Here is a 19,629-nt window from a genome sequence, read left to right on the forward strand (position 1 = left end):
CTGTACGCCATCTGGCGAGGAGGATCTGTTGTGCCGCCCCTAGTACTAGGGTGATTGCTCTGCCTCTATGAGACTGCAACGGGTAGGTGTGGGGATTGGGGAGACCCAGAGTATATAGCTCAGGAATCTTGGTATATCTGTCGCAAATATAACATTTACCGCATCCAGGACCCCCACCCAGAAAGATTCCAGTTTAGGGCAAGGCCATAGAAGATTTGTGAGTGTGCCCTTGTGTCTGGAGTGACACCAGCATTGCCCGCATCCCGCGGGGTCTCAAGTAGCGATCCTGGCTGGGGTGAGGTACCTACAGGGGGCGATCTTCAGGAGCATTTCTTTACTGGTGGAGTTAAGGGCGAAGGGTCACTCGGCTCTCTATCTGTGAAGGGGTTGTTGGACAGGCCACATGAAGGGCTCGCTCCCTCCCCGCACGACAGGGCCCGGGCACCGGCTCTCCAGGTGCTACCCACAGAAGCAACTCGCAAACCGTCCCCTACGGGACCCCTGCTCCCGGACATCTCTGTATTACCGGCCCGGGCCACCGTCAGCACCATTGCCCGGCCCGGCCGCCATCTTGGACACTGCACCACGAGGCCGCGTGGCCTCAGCTCGACCCCAACCCTGGGCCTGGCCAGGCCCCGACAGCCCGGCACCACCATCCACCCAGAAGGTGAACGGACCACTTGGCAGGTCAATGGGAGGAAGAAGTGTCGATGGCTCTCCCCCGCCAGGTGCCGATCGCCCCCAGCCTCCCCGGGCGCTGGCTCCACCCCCCTGCTGGGTGTCTGGACTCCCTCATCCCGGACCTCCCGACCTCCAAATGCGAGGGCCCGGACATCAAAGGGCGCCAGACCTATAACTGGGGCAGCTCCAGAGCAGGAAGGCAGTTGTATCCTGGAGTCGAGAGACACCGAGAAGAACTCATCCTTGACGGACTGCTGGCGCTGCCGCAGCCCTGCCTTGTGAACTGTCGTCCTGCCGCTGGCGCTGCCGCGGCCCTCTGCAATCTACCATCTTCGTTGGGACCTGCTGGCGCTGCCGCGACCCGTTGTGACTACCATCTTCGTTGGGACCTGCTGGCGCTGCCGCGACCCGTTGTAACTACCATCTTCGTCGGGACCTGCTGGCGCTGCCGCGGACCGTTGCCACCTTCGACCACTCCGGGATATGCTGGCGCTGCCGCACTCCGTCCTTCAAGAACGCCGAGCTCGAGGATTGTGAGCTACCCACCATCTCATCGTAACTACCAGATTGGTAATAAGACTGTCCCGCTACCCCTTTCCCAGCCAAGAGACTAGAATAGAGGGGACCCCTGAGTCCAGACCTCCTTGTACCATCCTACCGTACTTCAAGATTGCTTATAAAGAACGTTGAATCTTATCCTTGTGTGGTGCCTATTCTGTGGGGGGGAAGTTACTTGTCTGTACGATCGCTGGAGACGGCTCTCCCCGGAGACCTCTCCCCTTGTTCTCGGCCGACCCTCCAGGTCCCGTCTAACATTGGTGGCCAGCGGCGCGATCCGAACCAACGCGTAATCGTACAGAAAGCAACTCACCCCACGACTAAACCACAATGCCGGCCCAAGAGAGCGGGTCTACAGAGAAATTCCAAATGGACAAGCTGGAGGAGTACAACCATCGAGAATTAAAACAATTTTGTATAGAACTGGGCATTGCTACCACCGGTATGAGCACAAAAGATGACTTTAAACACGCCCTAGAATCATGGGCAGAGGTAAACACCGCTGGTCCCCGGGACCAACACAGCGAAGCCCCGGAAACTAACCCCGCTCCTTCCGAGGAAAGGAGAGCAGGTCTCTCCCGGGAAGAGATCCAAGAGCGAGAGAAAACCAGACTGCATGAATTAGAGTTGGCACGGCTCAAAATGGATGGAGAACTAAAACTAGCGGAACAAAAATTGAACCTAGAACACTTACGGCTCCGAGAAGAGCGGGAGGAAAAACAAAGACAAAGAGAGCTTGAAGAAAAAAGACTGGCATATGAACACGAGCGCAAACTAGCCGAAATAGAACTACGTAAGCAAGGCAAGGACCTGGGGGTGCCCGAGCGACCACGCACCCCAGGAACTTCAGAATCAAAGGTCCACATTCCCAAAGATGTTGTCCGAGAGTTCTACCGAAACGACGACATACAGCAGTGGTTCAAGGCCTATGAGATCGCCATGTCCTCTCACCGGATCGATCGAAGTGACTGGGGAGCCGGTCTACGGGGGAGGTTCGTCAACGAAGGCCGTGATGCCCTGTTACAGCTCCCGGATCACCAAATGACGTCCTATGATCACATGAAGGCCGCCCTCCTCACTCGATATGGGCTGACACCCGAAATGTACCGCCAGAGGTTCCGCGACTGCACCCGAATCCCGGGTACAACTTGGGTGGAATATGTGAACTATTTCAGCCGAGCCCTCGAGGGGTGGATCAAGGGGAGCAACGTAACGACCTACGAGCAGCTTTTTAACCTTGTTGTGTGGGAGCACCTCTCCAATAACTGCTTTGTCGAGCTCAGGCAGCACCTCCTCGACAGTAAAATGACTGATCCACGGCAGCTCGCCGCCGAGGCTGACCAATGGGAGAGCACCCGAGTGGGCCGGGGTGGCCCGAACGAGCAGAACAGGAATAACCAAGGCCATCACCGCCCCCGAGGAGGAGGAGGAGGCCAGGGCCGGGGGAAAGACACCGTCCCGGCCGCTCCCGCCACCAGCACCCCGCCCCCGGCCAACAGGGGCAACCCCCCGATGCGCCCGGGGTTCAGAGCCAATGTCACGTGTCACCGATGCCAGCGAGTCGGTCACTACGCCAATGACCCGAACTGTCTACAGAACCAGACTCCGAGGCCCCGCCAGGTAGCGGCCGCCGCCCTCGGAGAAGAGCAAGTCTCCGAGGACCAGGAAGAGTACGAACACGAGCAACAAGAGTGGGAGCCGGCCGCCATGGTCCTGGCATGCCTGGGGGGGAGAAACATGGTCCCGCGGGCTCCCCTACCCGCCAACACCAGAAAGTATAGTCAGTGGGTGAGCATCAATGGGCGCAAGGCCGAAGCCCTACGTGACACAGGGGCCAGTGTGACGGCCGTCCGCTGTCACCTGGTGACCCCCGAGCAAATAATACCGAACATTCTCTGCCCCGTCCGGTCAGCCGACAATTCCGAGAGCATGTGTCGGATGGCCTGCGTCCCCTTCGAGTGGGGAGGAGTGTGAGAAGGTGGCCTGATATGCAGTGCTCACTATTCTAGTGAACACTATGTATCAGTCCAACAACCCTTATTGATGATTGGTTGTAAGTCAACCTTATAGACCAGCTATCCTAGTAGCGTGGATACGAGCAGCCTAAGGCTAAAGACTCGAGAGGGCGTGTTAAGCCAGCTGTTTACCACACATATACCCCTTGAATACCCAGTGAAAGGACACCACACAAGTGTTATGAAAATAAACAAGATATTTATTATAAATCACAACAGCCCTGTACTCTTTATGAGGACAGGGTACTAAGCACAACACAAAACTCTTACGAAAATACTTAAGTTAGCACAGTATATACAAATGCCCGAGGGGCACGGAAAACCATATACTCTGAAAGTGGAATGCGAAATTACTAGCAGGTAAGTACAGTACTAATAGGCTTAGGAATCGCTAGGTCTTGTCTATAGAATCTTCAGATTACTTCTAGGAGGCCTAGGGGACTCGGGTGCAGAGTGTGCACTCTCACGCGTGATGCGGGACAAAGTCTATGGTAGCTAGTAATGACAAAGTTAGTGTTCTCCGGCGAACCCGACCTGGTAGGAGGAAAACGAAAGTGGATCCTGACCCTTGGATAGTGAGGCTATGCTGGGGCACCGAAATGCCGAAGTTACCTAGCCCAGGGGCTGCAGCTGCATATGTCTCAAAAGACGTCGGGAATCCTCGTAGACGGACCAGGAGCCTGGAAGAAAGAAGTTGCTGGCAGGCAGTGAAGAAAGTTCGATGGATCCAAGCCTGGATCGAAGGAAGATGACACCTGAAAGCAGAGGGGGCCAAGTTCGAGACTACTAGCCAGTAGTCAGTGGGCACCAGGAGGGCACCGGATGGTAGCCACCTCGACTAGGTGAGTGGGTGACGCTGTGCTCGCAGATCTCACGGACCAGGAGGCGTTGTCGGCGACCAGGATGGAGGAGCGAGCTGTCCCACGATGGATGAAGCTGTCGGCGTCGCTGGACCCAGGATTGGGCAACAAAGCCTTGGCAAATTCAAGCCCACGCGGTGGACTCAAAATGGCGTCTGGAGTGGACCAGGAGGGTCCGGGGTGCCTCTCTTGAAGAAGGAAGCAAGGGCCAGTCTGGAGCAACCAGACCAGCAGCAGTGATGTCGTCGGGCGTCGTGAAGAAGGCCACAAGCCAGCCGGCTAGTAGCCACACAGCGCGGTGAGCACGCAAAAGCAGAAGGGCCCCACGCAGATCGTGGAGATGCTGGAGGGCTGATCTTCGGTGCTGGAGCTGCTCAGGGTTGGGGCTTCTCGGACCCCAAAGCACTCACCAGTGGAGCACACGGTGGGCTTGTTGCAAAGAAGTCGTGCAGTCTTGGCGATCGTCGGTCCCTCGAGGTCTCGTCGCACTCACGGTTCTCAGCTTTGCTGTAGAGGTGAGTAGAGGTCAGAGGTGCCAGGGAAGCCGGGTCTCGTCGAGCTGGGCAGTCGGATTCCGGAGGAAGGACTTGCAGCAGACCGCAGTGTTCTTAGGATGGTGCCTGCGGATGCAGGGTGACTACTCCTTAGCCACAAGGGAGAATCTTGAAGAAGGAAATCTTGATGTCCTTTCGCAGAAAGTCGTGTCTTGATTCCAAAGATGATCTAATTTTAACAGGGGGCCCGCTCCCATCTTTACTAAAAAAGGGGGCTGACCCGGTGACTAGGTCCTGCCTATGGGTGGGACTAGGAGGGGGGTGGTTACACCCCTCTGCCATGCCGGACTTTCCCCAGGCCAGGGGCTGGTGTGCCCCTGGAACTGGTTCTGACCGGCCTATGCGTAGTGAGCACCGGGGTGCCACTCAGCAGTCACCTTCTTGTAAAGCCCTGCCTACCCAGGATACACAAAACCATGTCTGGGACGGTGCTAGCACCGGCCCTGACAGGAAACCCTTTGTCCAGGCTCCCCTCGCTGGAAGGACTCCCAGCTGCAGGGGGTCAGACTCGTGTCTGTGGTGGCAGCATCCATTTTGTGGAGCTGAGGCTTCGTTTAACTTTAACCGGGGTTCACAGTTACATACATGTCGTTGTGAGAAGTTGGCCTGGTATATAATGCTCACTAATTCTTAGTGATCACTTTGTACCATGCCAAGCAACCCTTATGATGATGGTTGTAATTCAACCTTGTAGACCAGTTATCCTAGTGGTAACGTGGACAAAGCAGTCTTAGGCTAAACTCTGAAAGGCATGTGAAGCCAGCTGTTATACCATACACAACCCCCTTGAATACCAAATGAAAGGGACACCACACAGATATATATTGAAAATATATATTGATTTATTAACTATAAAATCCCCTGGACTCTTTATGAGCACAGAAGCACAAGCGTTAAATCACAAGACAGTTTAAAATACACAAAAGTTGCACAATATGGATGAGCCCTAGGGGCCACCTAAACCATATACTAAGAAAGTGGTATAAGAGATACCAGGAGGAAAGTGAAGAGGCCTAGGGCCTTGGGAATCGCTGGAGCTATTCGAGACTGGCAATGACTAAGTCGGGAAAGGCCCACGGGACTCGGGTGCAGTGTTCAAAGTGCACACACTTTTCAATACAAAGTCTATGGTGCGTAAAAAGCACAAAGTTAGAAAGTTAGGAACCTTCCGAGTGACCTACGGAGCTGAAACTTAAAACACAGGCCCTTGGGATGTGTACCAGTGCAGGAGCACCGGCGGAGCTGAGTTACCTCACCCACAGGAAGCGGGTGCACAGGGTCGAAGTCGTGTCGGGTTTCGTCACGCTGGTCGATGGTGCTTGGAGCTGAAGATGCTGCAGGCGGCTCGATGAGAAGAGTTCCGGTGGATCCAAGGGTGGATCTGAAGATGTGAAGACCTGAAAGCAGAGGGGACAGTGTTCAAAGTCACTAGCCAGTGACTACCGTGGAACCAGATTGGAACCAGGCGATGTCGGGTGCAAACAGGCGTTGTCGGGTAGCTTCTTTCTGCAGCCACGTGGATACCCGGGGTCGAGGACGTCCAGGAGTCGGTCACGAGCTGTCCCGCGTAGGCTTCTCGCTGTTGGCGGTGTCGGCGACCTGATCGGAGCAAACAGGCCTTGGCAAATGCAAGCCACGCAGAAGTTGAAAGATGCTGTTCACTCGGACCAGCAAGGTCAGAGCGGGTGCTCCTTTTTACAGGAGCTTGGGTAGGTCTGGAGCAACCAGACCTGCTGTGTAAATCTTCGGTTTCGTCGCCAAGATGGCCGCTGACCACGTGGCTAGTGGCCGGGATGGCGCGTCGAGTGGCACAATGCAAAAGGGCCCCACGCAGATCGTGGAGATGCTGGAGGGCTGCTCTTCGGTGCAAGGGCTGCTCGGTGGTGGGGGTTCTCAATCCCCAAAGCACAACGTCGAGGATGCCTCAGAAGCTGCGCAGTCAGCTTTTCGAGTGTCTTTCAAGAGGTCCGGTCCCACGTCACTCGGTGCCTCCACGGGTCCCTTCTTCGCAGGGACTGTGGATCGGGCTCTGAGAGGTCTGGGAGTCTGGTTCTTGTCGGACTCTGGGCTCGGTCTCCGGCGGGAGGCGGCGGCAAAGCAGACGTCGAGTTGCTGGTTGGTACCTGTGTTCACAGGGTGGCCACTCCTAGGCCACAAGGGAGATTCTCTTCAGTCTTCTGTGCAGCAGAATGTCGAAGTCCAGTCTTCTTCTTCGTGTAAAGTTGATTCAGGATGATCTGCTGTGCAATGGCACTGCTCCCTCTCTTATTCCCAATCTGAGGGGTGGATCACCTACTAGGTCCCTCCTCTGGGAGGAACCAGGAAGGGGGGCGGTTACACCCCCTTTCCTTTGTCCAGCTCCTCGCCAGGACTGGGGCTGGAAGGCCCCAGAACCGGTTTGGACTGGCCTATGCACGGGGACACCTTGTGTGCCCCGGGCATGTCTGATTCTATTCAGCCCTGTCCTACCCAATACACAAAATCCTGTCTGGGGTGGTGCTCGCACCTCCCAAGGCAGGAAACCCTTTGTCCAGGCCACCATCTGCCGAGTTTCGGTCAGCAGCAGGAGGCCAGACTCGTGTCTGTGGTGGCAGCATCCATTTTGTGATGCTGAGGCTCTGTTTAACTTTAACCGGGGTTAAGGCTACACACATGTCGTGTCCCTCTAGAAAGGTGGAATGCTATCCCCGTCGCCAGAACTGGCGAGGGGATAGTATTCCAATTCGTATGACACCTTACTCGACATGTTTTGATAAAGCCAAACCAAAGATAGCATTTAACCGCGAGGATTATAATGCACTTAAGAGTATATGGTATGGCAATATCCCGGAACAGCTTAGGGAGTGGTTCCCGACAGCTGCAGACAGGCTCAGCTCATGCTAGAGCACCATCTCACATATTTCCAAGCACTCTGCCTCCAGGATTGATGAGGCCTTCCATAGGAGTGGCTGATAGGAACATATGTGTCCAGTTTAGGGTTAGGCACAGACATACTGTACCTAAGTAAGAGGTGATTACACCGACTTACCCCAGCTGAGTGATCAGCCAGTTGTGTCAAATATGGAGGCCAGGCCAGGGGTGGCACAATACATGCTGCAGCCCCTGTTAGGCCTTGGATACACCTATGCCCTGGGCACCTAGGGTGCACTAATACAGGGGCTCATAAGGTGAACCAGTTCCAATTCGTAATGCACCTAAAGTGCATTGGCAGTAATTTAGAGAGAGAACAGCAGGCTGTGGGTCTGATTAGCAGGCCCACAGCCACATTAAGTCGTAAACCAGTGAAACAAAAGCAAAAAATCTGGGTGATCATAGGATTGCAGACCCTACTCTCCTACATGACCCCCCCCCCCAAACTTTGGGACAATAAGCTAACCTTGACCAGGTGAGTCTTCTTGTTCTAAGTGGAAATATCTGGAGAGCCCATCGGCATTGCCATGATCAGTACCAGGTCTATGTTCCACTGTAAAGTCCATCCCCTGTAGGGAAATGGACCACCTAAGCAGTTTGGGGTTTTCACCCTTCATCTGATTTAGCCACAAGAGGGGCTTATGGTCGGTCTGAATCTTGAAGTGAGTGCCAAACAAGTATGGCCTCAGCTTCTTCAGGGCCCAAACCACAGCAAAGGCCTCCCTCTCAATAGCTGACCAATTCTTCTCTCTGGGGGTCAGCCTTCTGCTTATAAAAGCAATGGGCTGGTCTTGACCATCAAAATTCAGTTGAGATAGAACAGCTCCCACACCCAACTCAGAAGCATCTGTTTGGACAATGAATGGTTTGGAGTAGTCTGGACTCTTAAGGATAGGTGCTGTGCACATGGCCTGCTTTAGGTCATCGAATGCTTTTTGACAGCCTGCTGTCCACTGAACCTTTTTTAGCATTTTCTTACTTGTCAGTTCATTTAAGGGAGTCACAATTGATCCATAGTTCCTGACAAACTTTCTGTAGTAACCAGTCAGGCCCAAGAAAGCTCGAACCTGAGTCTGGGTGGTTGGAGGAGCCCAGTCCCTGATTGACTGTATTTTGCTCTCCAGTGGCTGAACCTGGCCTCCACCTACAAGGTGGCCCAGGTATACAACCTGTGTCTGCCCTATCTGGCACTTGGTGGCCTTGATAGTGAGGCCTGCTGCTTGCAGAGCCTCTAACACTTTCCTCAGGTGGACCAGGTGATCCTCCCAGGAGGAGCTAAAGACAGCAATATCATCTAGATATGCTGCACAGAAGTCATCCAGCCCAGTGAGAACATGATTCACCAACCTTTGGAAGGTGGCAGGTGCATTTTTCAGACCAAAGGGCATTACCACAAATTGATAATGCCCACCAGGGGTTGAAAATGCTGTCTTGGGCTTGGCATCCTCAGCTAACCTGATTTGCCAATACCCAGCTGTCAGGTCAAATGTGCTTAAGTAGTTGGCAGAAGCCAATCTATCTATAAGCTCATCTGCCCTTGGTATTGGGTGGGCATCAGTCTTAGTGACTGCATTGAGACCCCTGTAGTCTACGCAGAACCTCATCTCTTTCTTACCACCCTGGGTGTGAGGTTTTGGCACTAGAACTACTGGACTAGCCCAAGGGCTATCTGAGGGTTCAATGACTCCCAACTCCAACATTTTCTGCACTTCAGTTTTTATGCAGTCTCTAACATGATCAGGCTGCCTGTAGATTTTACTCTTAACTGGCAGGCTGTCACCAGTGTCAACCTCATGGGTACACCAATTGGTCTGACTGGGTGTCAGAGAAAACATATGTCTGAAAGACTGAAGAACCTGTTTACAGTCTTTCTGTTGATGCTCAGAGAGGCTGCCACAAAAGACAACACCATCTACTGACCCATCATCAGGATTCTGAGTGAGCAGGTCTGGGAGAGGGTCACTCTCTTCCTCCTGTCCCTCATCTATGGCCATGAGCAAGCTCATGTCCTTCCTGTCGACATATGCTTTGAGCCTGTTGACATGGAGCACCCTGTGGGGGCTCCTGGGAGTTCCAAGGTCCACCAGGTAGGTGACCTCTCCCTTTTGCTCAAGAATTGTGTGGGGCCCAGACCATTTGTCTTTGAGTGCTGCTGGGGCCACTGGCTCCAACACCCACACCTTCTGTCCAGGCTGGTAAACAGTCAGAACAGCCTTTTGGTCATGCCAAGCTTTTTGAAGTTCTTGACTGGCCTTAAGGTTTTCAGATGCCTTCTCCATGTATTCAGCCATCCGCGAGCTGAGACCAAGCACATAGTCCACTATGTTGGTTGCAGGCTTTTTGAGAGGTCTCTCCCATCCTTCCTTCACCAAACACAGGGGGCCTCTCACAGGATGCCCATACAAAAGTTCAAAAGGGCTGTAGCCAACCCCCTTTTGTGGGACCTCTCTGTAAGCAAACAGAAGGCAGGGAATCAGGACATCCCATCTACGCCTGAGCTTTTCAGGTAGTCCATGAATCATCCCTTTTAGGGTCCTGTTGAACCTTTCAACAAGCCCATTGCATTGTGGATGATAGGGTGTAGTGAATTTGTAGTTGACACCACATTCCTTCCACATAGCAGTTAAGTAGCTTGACATGAAGTTTGCACCTCTGTCAGAGACAACCTCCTTAGGGAAGCCCACTCTGGAGAACACTCCAACTAGGGCCCTTGCCACTACAGGTGCTGTAGTGGTCCTAAGTGGAATAGCTTCAGGATACCTGGTGGCATGATTATTATTATTATTATTATTATTATTATTATTAACGAGTTTTATATAGCGCCCGGTTACCCTTGGGCATCCCCGGGCTGAATGATGATGATCCACTACCACCAGTATAAACTTGTGCCCTGATGCTGTCTGGGGTTCCATTGGACCAACAATGTCAATCCCCACTCTTTCAAAGGGCACCCCCACCACAGGCATTGGTATAAGGGGGGCCTTTGTTGTGCCACCTGACTTACCACTGGCTTGGCAAGTGACACAGGAGCGACAAAACTCCTTGGTATCCTCATTCATGTGAGGCCAGTGAAAGTGTGAGACAAGCCTGTCCCAAGTCTTTGTCTGGCCTAAGTGACCTGCTAAGGGAATCTCATGGGCCAAGGTAAGGAGGAAACCTCTCTGAGACAAGGGTACAACCAGCCTCCTGGTCATGCCAGGCTTGGGGTCTCTTGCTTCAGTGTACAGGAGTCCATCTTCCCAGTATACCTTGTGGGTACCTGTGGCGTTCCCAGCAGCCTCAGCAGCAGCCTGCTGTCTGAGGGGTTCAAGAGAAGGGCAGTCTAACTGGTCCTTCCCCAGGTCCTCCCTTGAGGGTCCCCCTGAACCCAAGAATTCAACTTGATAATAATAATAATAATAATAAGACCATTTCTTAAGCGCCTGGATACACCTATGACGGTGTGTCCCCGCGCTGAAAAACTACTGCTCCCGGATGAGGCTAAAACCAAGTCACCCTAAAGTTCTAGAATGTGTCATAATGTTATTTACTTGGGAAAGAGGTGAGTTTTTAGATTTTGTCTGAATCTTGTTTCGGAGGGCTCCATCCGAAGGTTCAAGGGGAGGCTATTCCAATACTTGCTAGCCAAGAAACGGAAGGAACTACCTCCCATTCTGGACCTGTGAACGCGGGGGAGTTTAAATAACATCACTCCAGCGGATCTGAGATTTCGAATAGGGCGATGAATGATAAGGAGTCTTTGCAGGTAGTTTGGGCCTTTTCCCTGGGCAATGCGATGAGCCATACATAGTGCCTTAAATTTGATCCGCTCCACAATAGGGAGCCAATGAAGTTTACGCAATGCCGTTGTACCGGATGCCCTGCGTGGGAGGTTCAGTACCAAGCGGGCAGCGGCATTTTGGACACACTGAAGTTGTTGGATGCTTTTTTTGCTCAGGCCAAGGAGAAGGGCGTTGCCATAATCCAGATGCGGCGTAACTAAAGCATGGATAAGTTTCTTTCTAGCGCCAAAGGGGAGCAGGTCGAGAACTTTACGGAGAGTTTTTAATATTCCAAAGCATTTTCCAGTGATTTTGCTAATTTGTTGCTTGAAGGAAAGCTCCGCATCAATCATGATTCCCAAGTTTCTTACAACCTCTGCTGAGCGGGGGATTGGCCCTAGTTCCGTCGGCCACCAGTCCTTCGACCAGGTGGAGAGAGATTTACCGACCACTAGCAGCTCAGTTTTGTCGCCATTTAGGCGAAGGCAATTGTTGTTCATCCACCCAGCCACTGCCCGCATGCAATTGGAAAAATGTATGGCTTCCTCAGGCTGGTTATTGGCAAGTTGAATTATTAATTGGGTATCGTCAGCGTATGTGACGATATCCACACCATAGGCTTCCACAATATGTGCCAAAGGCTCCATATATATATTAAACAGCGTGGGGCTCAAACTAGAGCCTTGTGGAACCCCATGCCTCAACTTGCGAGGAGATCAAGTGCAAACTCTCTAGGCTCAGTTTCCCTCAATTCCTGTAGGTCAGCCTCCTCTGAGACTTGATCCACAACCTGGGGCAAGGGGGAAGGCACAGCCTTAACCCTACTGCTCTTTTTCTTGGAAGGTGTCTGGTCCATTGTTCCAGGATCCAGCACCTGTTCAGTGGGGCATTTCCTGACCTGTGACCTGGTCACACCAAACACATGTGCTGGCAAGCCTAACATTTCCATGTGAGTCCTCTGCTCCACTTCTGACCATTGTGATGACTCCAAATCATTGCCCAACAAACAATCCACTGGGAGGTCTGAGCTAACTACAACCTTCTTTTGGCCAGTTACCCCTCCCCAGGAGAAAGCTACAATTGCCATACTGTGATTGGTAGTGACATTGCTTGCATTGGTCACCAGGAAATCTGTACCTGGCATGATCTGTCCAGGGTCCACAAAGTTAGGTGTCACCATTGTGACACTGGCACAGGTGTCCCTATAGGCCTGAGCCATTTTTCCATTAATGAAAGGTGTCTGTCTGTATTTGCCCAAAGTATTGGGACTTATATCAGGGGACATATCCACATCCCCTGTACAAACAAGGACAGCCTGAGTGAGTGTGCCAACTAAGTTGTCACCCCCCTCAGAACCCAGGGTTAACCCAACTAAACCCTTGGGAGGTGCACTACCACTGCTGACTGTACTAGGGGGCACAGGTGCCTTAGGGGCTGCAGTGGCAGGAGTCTGCCCTCCTCCTTTCTTGGTGCACTCACTAAACCAGTGAGTTTTACTTTTGCAGTATTGGCACCACCTTTTAGATTGGCCTTCTTGGTTTTTCTTCTTCTGGGGAGCCTGACCCCCACCCTCTTTGGGTTGTTGGGGACCTGTCGAAGACTTCTGGTCATTTTGTTCCCCCTTAGAATCTTTACCCTTCTGGTCTGCTTTCTTCTGACCACCTTGATTCTGGCCCTGGTTCTGTTTAACTCTTATTCTGACCCATCTGTCTGCCTTCTTTCCCAATTCTTGGGGAGAGGTCAGATCTGAGTCAACAAGATGCTGATGCAACAACTGGTTCTGACAATTGTTTAAAATTTGTTCTCTCATGATCAAATTGTACAATCCTGTATAATCAGTAACCTTACTGCCCAGCAACCAGCCCTCCAAAGCCTTAGTGGCACAATCTACAAAGTCAGACCAATCTTGAGACTGAGTTTTCTGGGTATCCCTGAACAGCAACCTGTACTGCTCAGTGGTTAGGCCAAACCCATCAATCAGTGTATTTTTCAAGATTTGGTAATTGTTAGCATCCTCCACTCTAGTAGTGAGGAGCTTGTCTCTACCTTTTCCTTCAAAGGAGAGCCACAAGATAGCTGCCCACTGACTCTGGGGAACACCCTGCACAGTGCAGGCCCTCTCCAAAGCAGTAATCCATTTGTGGATGTCATCCCCTTGTTTAAAGGGGGGCACTATCTTACCCAGGTGCTTTGTATCAAAACTCCTTTCCCTATTACTAGGTACAATGCTGCCACCAGTGGGGACTACCCCACTTAACTGTTGCTCTCTAGCAAAGGCAAGCCTCTCTTTGGCCAGGGCAAGTTCTTCCCTTTCAATCCTCAGATTGACTGCCCTTTCTTTAGCTTCATACACTCTCCTCTGAGGGGAAGTCATCCCTCTGTGAGAAGAGCTTTGAGAGCCATTGGTTTGAATAGATCTGCCAGAGCCTCTTGATAGAGATCTGGCTCGTCCATTCCCAATGTTAAGCTGACCTGAGAGTGGCCCCAGGGGTCCCCCAGTACCAATCTCATGTCTGCTTAAGTTGGACCTGGTTAGTCTACTGACTTCTACCTGTCCCTTATCTGCCTCATCCCCAGAGGGATCCTCATCCTCCTCCCCCTCTTCAGTCTCAGCTGAGAGGTGGATTAGGTCAGGGTCTCCTCTGGTTCCCTCAAGGGGAGGCATGCTTCCATCTGGATTAGAAGAGCTAAGAAGTTTCTCAGCTTTCCTGGCATCATAAGTCTCTAAGAGACCAATCAGAAAGGAAGTTGTGGGGTTAGACCCCTGTTTTATCTTCCTAGAGGTACACACCTGTCGTAACTCATGGAAGCTAAGAACAGTATATCTGGAAGTGGGGACCTGTGGAGGGTCCACTAACACAAGGGGAGACTCAGAGTTTCCTCCTTTGTCTGACATACTGTCTCTAGTGTGGTGTAAGTGATGCACCTACCTACACTATGTGTTTGCCTACTGATCCCTTGCTAAGAGTTGCAGCCAAGGTGTGCTAAGCCTTGAGGAGCTGCAACAGCTGGTTCAGTAGAACTCAGAGTATTCTAAGCTAAGTTATATGTACCTGAAGTACTTATGTGATCTTTCAACAAGATATTCTTAGGATACGTGTGGTAAAACAACAGCAAGCTCAAATCCCAACCGCTGCTCACCAATTTGAGAAGGTGGCCTGATATGCAGTGCTCACTATTCTAGTGAACACTATGTATCAGTCCAACAACCCTTATTGATGATTGGTTGTAAGTCAACCTTATAGACCAGCTATCCTAGTAGCGTGGATACGAGCAGTCTAAGGCTAAAGACTCGAGAGGGCGTGTTAAGCCAGCTGTTTACCACACATATACACCTTGAATACCCAGTGAAAGGACACCACACAAGTGTTATGAAAATAAACAAGATATTTATTATAAATCACAACAGCCCTGTACTCTTTATGAGGACAGGGTACTAAGCACAACACAAAACTCTTACGAAAATACTTAAGTTAGCACAGTATATACAAATGCCCGAGGGGCACGGAAAACCATATACTCTGAAAGTGGAATGCGAAATTACTAGCAGGTAAGTACAGTACTAATAGGCTTAGGAATCGCTAGGTCTTGACTATAGAATCTTCAGATTACTTCTAGGAGGCCTAGGGGACTCGGGTGCAGAGTGTGCACTCTCACGTGTGATGCGGGACAAAGTCTATGGTAGCTAGTAATGACAAAGTTAGTGTTCTCGGGCGAACCCGACCTGGTAGGAGGAAAACGAAAGTGGATCCTGACCCTTGGATAGTGAGGCTATGCTGGGGCACCGAAATGCCGAAGTTACCTAGCCCAGGGGCTGCAGCTGCATATGTCTCAAAAGACGTCGGGAATCCTCGTAGACGGACCAGGAGCCTGGAAGAAAGAAGTTGCTGGCAGGCGACCAGTGAAGAAAGTTCGATGGATCCAAGCCTGGATCGAAGGAAGATGACACCTGAAAGCAGAGGGGACCAAGTTCGAGACTACTAGCCAGTAGTCAGTGGGCACCAGGAGGGCACCGGATGGTAGCCACCTCGACTAGGTGAGTGGGTGACGCTGTGCTCGCAGATCTCACGGACCAGGAGGCGTTGTCGGCGACCAGGATGGAGGAGCGAGCTGTCCCACGATGGATGAAGCTGTCGGCGTCGCTGGACCCAGGATTGGGCAACAAAGCCTTGGCAAATTCAAGCCCACGCGGTGGACTCAAAATGGCGTCTGGAGTGGACCAGGAGGGTCCGGGGTGCCTCTCTTGAAGAAGGAAGCAAGGGCCAGTCTGGAGCAACCAGACCAGCAGCAGTGATGTCGTCGGGCGTCGTGAAGAAGGCCACAAGCCAGCCGGCTAGTAGCCACACAGCGCGGTGAGCACGCAAAAGCAGAAGGGCCCCACGCAGATCGTGGAGATGCTGGAGGGCTGATCTTCGGTGCTGGAGCTGCTCAGGGTTGGGGCTTCTCGGACCCCAAAGCACTCACCAGTGGAGCACACGGTGGGCTTGTTGCAAAGAAGTCGTGCAGTGTTGGTGATCGTCGGTCCCTCGAGGTCTCGTCGCACTCACGGTTCTCAGCTTTGCTGTAGAGGTGAGTAGAGGTCAGAGGTGCCAGGGAAGCCGGGTCTCGTCGAGCTGGGCAGTCGGATTCCGGAGGAAGGACTTGCAGCAGACCGCAGTGTTCTTAGGATGGTGCCTGCGGATGCAGGGTGACTACTCCTTAGCCACAAGGGAGAATCTTGAAGAAGGAAATCTTGATGTCCTTTCGCAGAAAGTCGTGTCTTGATTCCAAAGATGATCTAATTTTAACAGGGGGCCCGCTCCCATCTTTACTAAAAAAGGGGGCTGACCCGGTGACTAGGTCCTGCCTATGGGTGGGACTAGGAGGGGGGTGGTTACAACCCTCTGCCATGCCGGACTTTCCCCAGGCCAGGGGCTGGTGTGCCCCTGGAACTGGTTCTGACCGGCCTATGCGTAGTGAGCACCGGGGTGCCACTCAGCGGTCACCTTCCTGTAAAGCCCGGCCTACCCAGGATACACAAAACCATGTCTGGGACGGTGCTAGCACCGCCCCTGACAGGAAACCCTTTGTCCAGGCTCCCCTCGCTGGAAGGACTCCCAGCTGCAGGGGGTCAGACTCGTGTCTGTGGTGGCAGCATCCATTTTGTGGAGCTGAGGCTTCGTTTACCTTTAACCGGGGTTCACAGTTACATACATGTCGTGTCCCTTTAGAAGGGTGGAATGCTAACCCCGTCGCCAGAATTGGCGAGGGGTTAGTATTCCAATTCGTATGACACCTTACTCGACATGTTTTGATAAAGCAATACCAAAGATAGCATTTAACCGCGAGGATTATAATGCACTTAAGAGTATATGGTATGCGATATCAGGGAACAGCTATTAGGACTTGGTTCCGCAAGCTGCAGACAGGCTCAGCTCATGCCAGAGCACCATCTCACACGATTCCAAGCACTCTGCCTTCAGGATTGTTAAGGCCTGCCATAGGAGTGACTGATAGGAATCTGTGTGTCCATTTTAGGGTTAGATATAGGTATACTATATCTATAGCAGAGGGTGATTACACGACTTTGCCCCAGCTGTCATGCAGCCAGTTGTGTCAAATTTAGGAGGCCAGCCAGGGGTGGCATAATACATGCTTCAGCCCCTGGTAGGCCCTGGGTACACCCATGCCCTGAGTTACAGGGTCTGATAAGGTGGCCCAGTACCAATTGGTAAATGCACCTAGGGTACACGTTGTAATTTAGAGAGAGAACAGCCAGGCTGTGGGTCTGATTGGCAGGCCCACAGCCAGATAAAGTCGTAAACCAGTGAAACAAAAGCAAAAAATCTGGGTGATCATAGGATTGCAGACCCTACTCTCCTACAAGGAGTATCCGGCATGCTGAAGGTGACGGTCCGCGATGATGCCCCCGTGGACTGTCTCCTGGGGAACGATCTCGAGAGTTCCCCATGGGCCGCCATAGAAAGAAGAGAACACCTGGGGATGTTGGGCCTTCCGGACTGGGCGTGCGTAACCACCCGGTCCATGGCGGCCCGCACCATCCCCCGACCAGAAGAACCCGAATGGCCAGCACCTCCTCCCCCGATCGCTCCAGTGGGGGACGCCGACACCGTCGAACTCGCTCAGTCCCAGGATCTCCCAGACCTGGCTCAGTGGCGTCAAGAAGGGGGACCCGGAGGAGCCAAGATGGCGGACGGGACAGACGCTTGAGCTCCCGGCTCCGTAAGCCGTCTGGCTTCTTTTGGAAATCCTGATCATTTATCCTGCCTGTGCCGTCCTACCACAGTGAAATACTGGCGCTGAAGTGACTGGCGTTCTTTTGGTACCTTTACCGGCAGATTTGGCGGCAGACTCAGTGTTTTTTCCGACCTCCGGCGCTTCCCCCGGACCCTGCGTTGATGGCTGCCGCTGGACGCCGAGGGACGTGGACGGGGAGACGAGCTGGTGAAATGCTGACGACCACGGGGGAGTAGAGCGCTGCCCGGACGACCGGAGTCGGACCCTTCCATCTGGGTCAGACTCTCTCTCGCGCTGCTGGTGGCGTGGACGACGCTGAAGCCCCCCACGGTTCGCTCTCCTCTGCCACTCCATAGAGAAACGGGCGGACTCCATCTTGGTGCGTCTTCCTGTAGTGGACGGCTGATGTCCACGGGAAACGTGGAGGGCTCTCATCCTGTGCTGCCTCCGAGTTGCACACGGAGTTCCCCCGGCGGCTGCACCATTGCTTCTTTGGCTACCGTTCTCACCCCCGTATCGCCACTAATTGTCTGCAGCAGAGATGGGCATGGCGCCTGTTCTTCCTGCCGAGACGCTGGCTGATCCTGGGTCTGCAGTGACTGTGGGCCCATATGCCCCGATGCCGGTGATCGTATCGAGGGAGCGGTGGGATAGTGCGGACCGGCTTTTGACACGGAGTGACCCGACATGCGGCGACATCCTGGCCGCCCTCATGGATCTGAAAGCGGCAATGCGGAGCTCTGCCCGGGCACTGGTCCGGAGACTTGATGAGGCGATGCCTGACACGGGGCGATCCAGGCTGGATGATCCCCCGCCGCCCCTGATCCATCCTGGAGGGGATACAATGTTGCCGAATGTAGAGACGGTGGTGAGGCATTCTCCTGGCTACAAGGTACTGTTTCTACCCATCGATAATGTTACAGTTGCAGAGGCACCCTCTACTTTTGACGTGATGACTTTGTCTACAAACTATCCACCGGGGCCCGGCAGCTCATTTTCCTTGTCAACTGTCCCCCTCGCTGCCTCTATCACTGGAGCCCCAGGGGAATGTTATTGCTGTGTTGGGGACCCTGCGGCACAAGGAGTCTTCATTGTTCCCTCTCCTCGTAAGCGGCCATCTTGCTTCTTTGTCCTGGTTACAGGCGCCTCGCAGCAATGGACAGGCCTGGAGAAATTCTGCCGGTCCGGACAGGGTTGATGGACTGCCTGTTGTCGCTTTGGTTGGATCGGCTGGCGGGGACCTGGACTGAAACACATTTTATGATATTGGCTGAGTAGTCTTTAATGTCCTGTTTTTCTGCTGCACGTCACTGTCGATTTCTCCTGTTGTCTATTTCTTCTGCTGGGGGGAGGACTAGTGCTGGACTGAGGTACTGGGTGTTACTGATTCTGATCTACCGGGTGTACAGTTTCTTGACATTGTGTTGTGCATGGCGCAGGAGACACTGACGGCGAGGGAGGCCGGGAGTTCGGTTGTTGGGTGGGCTCCTCCCCGCTTTTTCCTTTCCTGGGAGTAGTAGGGTAGTGTATTCTTCTCTCTCTCCCTATGCTCTACCGTGATTTTATGGATTTTTTCTTTTCTTTCTTCACTTGTTTTCTACATTTCGGGTTCTCTTTTTGGGGCGACAGACACACTGCTAGGGGGGGGTAGGCCATAGCCTCGGCATGCGTGTAGGGTGGGGGGTCTTCCTCGGTTCGTTTTTTGTTTCTATGGGCCTTCTCTTTCTCTTTTTCTGTTCTTCTTTCTTACGTGCTTTTTCCTGGGTCAGTGGGTGGGACTGGTGTTAGGAGGGTAACGGCGGGGGGCACACCTCACTATGTTTCATCATCCTGGTATTCTAGCTTTGTGCCGCCATTTTAGATATGTTTATTGTGAGTGAACTCTCCTGATGGACGTTGCCCATTTATTACTCGGACGTATGTTCTGTACACTGATCCGTTCTAGCTTCTGTATCTCCTTATATATAAATTTATTTTAAAATTAACCTTACTATTTCCTGACACTTGGGGCACGTGGATTCACTGTAACACATGTTGTAAGCTTCTACATGCT

General features: G+C 52.6%; 1 protein-coding gene across 1 annotated transcript in view; it reads left to right on the forward strand.

The window, feature by feature from the left end:
- Positions 1-19,629, forward strand: part of AGBL2 (AGBL carboxypeptidase 2) — a 986,768-nt gene that overhangs the window by 535,344 nt on the left and 431,795 nt on the right. The window lies entirely within an intron of this gene.

Source organism: Lissotriton vulgaris, chromosome 2_2 (genome assembly GCF_964263255.1).
Source record: "Lissotriton vulgaris chromosome 2_2, aLisVul1.2, whole genome shotgun sequence".
Classification (NCBI taxonomy): domain Eukaryota; kingdom Metazoa; phylum Chordata; class Amphibia; order Caudata; family Salamandridae; genus Lissotriton; species Lissotriton vulgaris.